The sequence below is a fragment of the Punica granatum genome, unplaced genomic scaffold, assembly GCF_007655135.1.
Source record: "Punica granatum isolate Tunisia-2019 unplaced genomic scaffold, ASM765513v2 Contig00427, whole genome shotgun sequence".
Lineage (NCBI taxonomy): Eukaryota > Viridiplantae > Streptophyta > Magnoliopsida > Myrtales > Lythraceae > Punica > Punica granatum.
The window spans coordinates 27133-34727 of NW_022204340.1; the positions used below are offsets into that span (position 1 = coordinate 27133).

At 41.9% G+C, this 7595-nt stretch overlaps 1 pseudogene; it reads left to right on the forward strand.

The window, feature by feature from the left end:
• The first annotated feature begins 4981 nt into the window (after positions 1 to 4981).
• Positions 4982 to 7059, forward strand: LOC116190368 (annotated as a pseudogene).
• Positions 7060 to 7595: the final 536 nt, after the last annotated feature.

Sequence of the window (7595 nt, forward strand, 5' to 3'; positions counted from 1 at the left end):
ATCCCAATAGCTTTGCTAGCCATGTATGTTGGAGAGGAGTGTTGAGTCTTTGATCTAGCAGGTTACTTCAAGCTTTGGTGATCAGTTTTGATGATGAAGTGACTCCACTTCTTAATTGCATAGAGTATAGCAAAGAGCTCTCATTCATATACTGAGAGTGCTTAGTGTTTAAGGGCCAGCACTTTATTAAAATATGCTATGGGATGTCCTCCTTGCTGCAACACAGCTCCAATTCCCACCCTAAAAGCATTTATTTTGACCACAAATTCCCTTGAGACGTTAGGTAATGCCAGCACAAGTGTGGAGGTCATAGCCTTCTTGAGTTTCTCAAAGGCTGCCTCAATCCACAAAAATGAATCTTTCCTAAGGAGGTCAGTAATGAGTTGACTAATACTCCTATAGTTCTTCACAAACCTTATATAATAGCCCATGGGACCCAAAAACCCTCTTAACTGCTTCACAATTGTAAGTAAGGGTCATTCTTGTATTACCCTTAGCTTCCTAGGATATGTTGATACCCCTGCAACAAACACAAAATGCCCCAAATACCCCACCTTATCTTCACCAAAGTTGCACTTAGATTGTTTTGCAAGTAGGGAATGTTCCTTGAGCAGGACAAAGACCTTCCTCAGATGCTCCATGTGCAGTTGTCAATCCTAGCTGAAGACCAAGATGTCATCAAAGAAAACGAATACAAATTTCCTGAGGTGTGGTCTGAACACCTCATTCATCAAGCTTTGAAATGTTGAAGGTGCATTAGTGAGCCCAAAAGGCATAACCAGGAACTCATAGCAGTGTTATCAGAACCGGACCGGATATCGAACCGGCCGAGGTATGGGTTCATGGGTTTATGGGTTCAACCGGGGGTTCGACGGGTCGGACTGCATGTTTAATTATAAAATAAATAAATATTTATTATTTTAAGAAAATAACATAAAACATAAGAAAATAGTAATAAATATTAGATAATAATTAATATGTGTCAAAAAAATTAAAAATACAAGAAAAGATAGAATATTAGATTTCTTTTGACATGGAAAGGATGGAGACATAGAAGGAAAGAGGAGTAAGTTGTTATTACATTAATCCGAACAAACATGAATTGATGCTAGCTGATTAATGATTCATATGTCCTTAAAGAGTTGTTGAAGAGGGTTCATCAATTGGGAGAATACAGCCCTCCATCCCTCTTTTTTTTTTTTTGCTAAGTGCCCTCCATCCCTCTTGTGTAGGATGGACCATGTCCCAGAAGAAGGCACGCTCAGGATTTGAGCAGACACTGTACTTCTTCTCCCCCGTTTTACTATCTACGCTCAGGATTTGAGCAGACCCTGTGCCGACGCAACACGGCTTTAGCAGGTTCTGAAATGTCGAATTTCCTACAGACCAAAAAGACATCAGCATACGGTTGACAACTACATTACATGTATAAGACATATATACAAATGTCGATTGTATGCATAGTTGCAAGTTGTCGAGAGATGAGTACCTTTGGGATTGAGCACTGAGGAGAAGGAATTGTAGAGATCAAAGAGGATGAAATTGGTGGCAGCCGGGGGCTTGTCGTTCACTCCAAGAGGTTGTCTTCCTCCTATTTATGGAAATCATACTATGGACTAAAGTAAGCAAGAAGTGGATTGAAATTGGGACACCCAACAAAATGAAAAATCTTTTATTTTTAATTAATTCAGTAAATACAATTACCACCATTTCTTAATCACTGAATCTCTGAGCTGAGTCAAGCTGAAATAGAGCAGCGGAAGAACCAGACAAACACAAAGCGACAAGCAGAGGACATGAAACCTACAGAAAGGACGGATCTTTCCCAGAAAAGAAACCACCCAACGGACAAAATCAACCAGATGAGAGGTAGAATTCGGAAACGGAATACGAGCTCGAGCTCACCTGAGAAAACCCAGTTCCTACCCCCACATAAACGGGAGAACTGAAACCTGCGGCCTTGTGTCTCTTTCTTCTCACTCTTCCTCTTCATCTCCCCACCGACCCATTCTTCTCTCATAGCTCCTCCTCACGGGGGACTCTTCAACAACCCCAAATCTCGTTCTTCGGTCAAGCGCAGTGATGGCATCATCAACTACTTCGGCTTCCATTACTACATCTTCCGCCAGAACTCCCTCCTCTCCATCCCATCCCTCTCCCTCTTCCTCCTTTTCTACTTCTACGTCCTCATCAAGACCGCCCAGGACCATTTCTCCATCGTCACCACCAAGCTCGGCCTCAAGCAGAAGGAAGACAGTGAAGATTGAAGATGAAGGCGGCTACGGTTTCAATCGATTTTGATTTTGATTTCGGTTAGGGTCGGGAGATTTCGAATTTCCTTTAAAAATTCTGAACCCATGCAACCGGCCGGTTCGAATGGGTTCGATGGGTTTAACAAAAAACCGGCCGATTTTTTAGGTTCACCGGTCTGTTTGTGCATTTTCGGTTTTTAAGCTAATCGGACCGAACAAGGGTCCGGTTTCCGGTCCGACCGGTCGAACCGCACGGTCCGGTCCGGTTCTGATAACACTGACTCATAGTGCCCTTCATGAGCTTTGAAAGTTATTTTCTGCACATATGCCTCATACATTCTTATTTGGTGATAAACCTGAACTCAGGTCAATCTTTGAGAAAATTGATGATCCATGCAATTCATCTAATAACTCTTCCACTAGAGGGATGGGAAACTTGTCTTTGATGGTCAGGTTGTTAAGACTTCTGTAATACACACACATTATCTACGAATTATCTTTCTTCTTTACTAATACTGCAGGAGATGAGAAAGGCTATGGCTAGGCTGTATGATACCTGCTTCCATAATTTCCCTAGTCATCTTCTCAATAACATCCTTCTGCAATGCATGATAACTGTAGGACTTGATGTTCACTGGTTGTGCCCCTTCCTTAAGTGGAATCCTATGATCTTGCAGCCTTTTGGGATGTAGGCTTTTAGGCTCCTTAAAAATGTCTTGGAACTCCCTTAGCAGTGGCCTCAGTTCTAGTGCCTCCTTGTGGGTTTCTCTGCTACTAAACTATACCCTACTGGGACAGGTCAATTCTAGTGTGTAGAGTTGAACCATGGCCAGTTGGTCCCTTTTCTGCAACAGCCTCTCCATTTGCTCCTCCTTGATAGTCTTAAGCTCCTCAAAGTTGTTTCCTTGTACATTTTCCTTGCCTCCCACCACAAACTTCATGTGCCGCTCCTTAAAGTTCCACAATATATCTCCCAAGGTGGATAACCATTGCACCCCTAGTACTATGTCATAACTTTTCAAGGGTAGTATCAGCATGTCAGCCACATATTATTGCCTTGCATGCTCCACTTAAACTTCTTACACACCATTTCACACCTTAACTCATTTCCTTTGGCTACTGCCACCTTCACAGCCAGCACCAACTCAATTTGGCAACCCAACTTTCTTCCCATTTCTTCATTCAAAAAGTTATGAGTGCTTTATAAGTCTACTAGTATGTGCAACAGTCTTTTGCCTACTGTTCCCACTACCCTCATGATCTGAAAACTTCGAGTACCCAAGAGGGCATGTAGGAATATCTGGGGTGATGTCTCTTCCTGCTCTCCCTCTACCTCTACTTCTTGTACTTCTTCTATTGCCTCTACCTTAATAAGGAAGGCTGGTAGGGGTTTTGTGGGGACGATTATGAAGTGGGAGTGTGTTTATTTGGGAAGCAAGGTTTGGCAAAGGCAGTAACCCATCGCCTGTGCCTTTGTTATTGGTTGTTGGGGTGTTTTGTGGGTGATAGATGGGTTGGTTTTAGATGAATTTGATGGAGTGTTTGGGGAAAATATGTAGCTGTTATTGGAAAAAAATGTTGTACAATTTAGGGACAGGCGAGCTAGGTTTGTGAAGGGCTACATAAGTGAACTCTTGTAGCTTGGCTAAGGAGTAAACTTGAGTTAATGTGGTAGGGTGGAACACACGGATATGTAGTTGAATCTCAGTTTTCAACCCTCCTAGGAAATGGCTAAGAGCATTAGTCTCAGTGATCGAGACCTTGTTCAACAGTGTATCAAACTTATTCATATAGTCCTATACAGACCTAACCTTCCATAGGATCTTCATACCCCGAGTCACCAAATCTCGAAACCACTGCAGCTACATACTCATTCCAACTCACAGTCTTCCCTTCTACTCCCAGCGACCTCATGTAGGATTGGTGCCATTGCGGGGCTCTCCCTTCCATATGAATGACTACCGGATTAGTTTAACATCATTAGGGGTCCCACCTACTTCAAAAAATTGCTAATACTGATACAACCATTCTCTATTTCCATCATTGCTAAATCTAGGAAACTCTAGCTTGCCAATTCTAGTGATATTGAAATAATGCCCAACTTCTAGGCTAGTCGAAGAGGGCGAGGAAGACTCAGACTTACCCGACTATAGTTGAGCCATCAGTCGGTTCTGTCGTAGGGTGAGCCCACTGATCATCTCGGTGATATGGTCAATACGGTTGCTGGTGTGATTCTTGAGCTTCACCATCGCCTTATCCTGTTCTTCCAATGCAGCAACTAGCTTGTTCATCTCCTGGTTACGAGTTCCAGTCGCCATGGTTGCCAGGAAAGAGGTTTTGATATCACTTGTTATGACCTGAACCAAAGGAATAGATGGGTAGGACAGAACACAATGAGAAGGAAGAAGGAGAAGAAACTAGGAAAAGAAAGGAAAGAAGAATGAGGAAGAGAGATTAATAAGAGAAAAGCATATTGTTCATTCATGGATGATCAGAGATGGTTACATTAATAGCCTTTATACAAGGAATCAATTGACTCATGCCTCTCTCGCTTTTCCCATAATTAACTGTGTCAGACTCTGAAATATACCCCCATTTTTCTATTATCGTCCCTCATTCTCTTTTTATTACAAATTGATTGCCCTTTCATTTCTAACTTATGACACACTGCGACTCTCCGGTATCGTGTCTCTCTCGCACACACTGATAGCACCCCATCATTGTTGGCTATGGTTCTTGAGTTGTGTTTGGTTGGTTTCGATCAGTCGTATGTATCACTTCAAACTCATAGGAGGTTATGAAATATTGACCGTGCAGGGCAGCAGGGCAGCTCGTGGGCATTGAGCCAGATGACCCAGAAAAGTTTCCGCCTTCGAATACCAGTGGGAGCTTTGGCATTAGCAAGAGACTCTGCACCAGTGACATCACATCTACTCCTATAGCCGGAGTGTCACATGTATGCACTCCTGCAACAGAGAAGGATAATGCGGTAGAAGGCAGTGATTTTTACATTATGGCCAAGTCTTGCTTTTACAGCCGGGAGTATAGGCAGGCTATTCATCTCCTCCAGGACCAGAGTGGAAAGAAATCCATCTTCCTACGGTGCTACGCGCTTTATATAGTTTGTCTTCATTCCATTCATTATCTTAGACCTTGTTTCATTTATTGTCTTGTCCGTTGTTCAAATTCTTGATTACTTGTTGAGATTTAAGTTTGCATTTATCTGTTGATGTAAATTAATCTACCAGTAGTCTAGTCATACAACTAATGGTGGCAAAAATTATAGGCCGCCAGCCATCCTCTATGGGGAATGAACGGAATCACGCGATGGATTACAATGCGGTCCATGGCCATTTGAGGTGTATTTTAATTTGCTTGCTTAAATGAACTATTAGCACTATAAAACAGTCTAAAGTCCGGGGACCTAATGGATTAACTAATTTGCTGCAAAATGGATCATTTCTTTAGATTAAATTGAGCTTCTTAGTGTGTGACTTCCTCAGATTGTTCAAGAGTTACATCTGCATTTTCTTTAATGTTTCTCTTCTTCATGAAGGCTGGAGAAAAGAGGAAAGAAGTAGAGAGAAGAGAACAAAAGGGACATTTGCGCAGGGGCTATGCTGTGAACCGTGAGTTAGTAGCCTTGGAGAGGGAGTTATCGATGCTTTGCAAGAACGTATTCATCATCACTTTTGTTGGTATTTGTACGGCCTCGTACTCAAAGAGAGAGGGAGCAAAAACCTTGCTCGCACAGTTCTTGTTGAGTCTGTCAATAGCTATCCTTTGAACTGGAGTGCTTGGTCAGAGTTGCAGTCCTTGTGCACTACTATCAGCATATTTAACAGCCTCTTTCTCAATAAGCATTGGATGAAGAACTTCTTCCTCGCAAGTGCTTATCAGGAACTCAGAATGCACAACAAGTCGTTGGCGATATATGAATATCTACAGGCACTTTCAGTTCCAGTACTTACATAAAGGCCCAGATTGTGAAAGTCCTTTACAGTGTAAGGGAGTTCGAACAAGCTGAGGTAATATTCAAAGAACTCTTGAGGAACAATCCTTATCGTGTAGAGGACATGGATACGTATTCACATGTGCTCTATGCTAAGGAAGACATCTTTGCCTTAAATAACCTTGCCCACAGGATGGTTTTGATAGATAACTATAGGCCCAAAACCTGCTGTATCATCATGAATTACTATAGTCTAAAAAGGCAGCATGAAAAGGCTGTGATGTACTTTCAGAGGGCCTTAAACCGAATAAAATTACTCTTCTGCTTGGATTCTTATGGGTCACGAGTATGTCAAGTTGAAGAACATTCTTGCTGCCACTAATGCTTATGGGCGGGCTGTGGATATAGACCCAAGTGACTATCGAGCTTGGTATGGTTTAGGGCAAGCTTATGAGATCATGGGAATGCCCTTGGCTGCCCTCCATTATTTCGGAAAATCGGCCTTCCTGCAGCCCAATGATTCTCAAGAGGATGTAAGCAAAAGAGAAGGAAGGGCCAGACATGGTTGAAGCTTTGGTCTTTCTGGCCACTCGCTGCAATGTGCAAAAGAGGTTCAAAGAAGTTGAGGAGTATTGCGCTCGTCTTTTGGATTATAAAGTTCCAGTAAGTCCCATTACTTTGTTTTGTGCATGACCTTTACAATTCTTTGATCATCAATTTTGTTCTAAATCTAATACTCTGTCCACATGTGTCTAACTGCAGGGAAAAGAAATTGCAAAGAGTTTACTTGGGAGAATGGGAATGATGCATAGTGAGAGTGGTCCATCGATGGACGTTGAGCTTTTTCCTCCATAAGTCATATATGTCGCCAAGATAGTGAAAAAAAGGTTAGATATACATTTACTCGAGCAAATATCCAGGTTGTAGAGTCGATTCGATTCCCAAGCATCAGCAAAGTTTTGTTGTCGACAATTTTTGCTGATGTTTGCCACCAGCTTCACATTATAGAGTAGGAAACTTCATTTATTGCCATGGTAGTACCCAATTTCGTGAAGTGTGGACAATAGGTTTGATTTAATTAGAACTGGTGACTCGGAAACACAATTGCTGCTTACGATGAATAATGTAAATGGTTTCCTATGTTCTGCATTCTCATGCTATTCAGGCTATTGATGGCTACTTTAGGCATCATCAGTGCTATAGTTGAAATGTATAGCTCTATATATGGTTTAGAAGTTTTCGATGAAAATTTCTTGGTTTGCTTGTGTTCGGCGAGCATCTTTATGTGCTTCATGTTGGCTGGGAACAACAAGATAAATAATTCAACAATGTAAACGAGTAAGAGTGCTCTATATCAAACACGAAAGAAAGAAGTTATTTGACTGCAATCA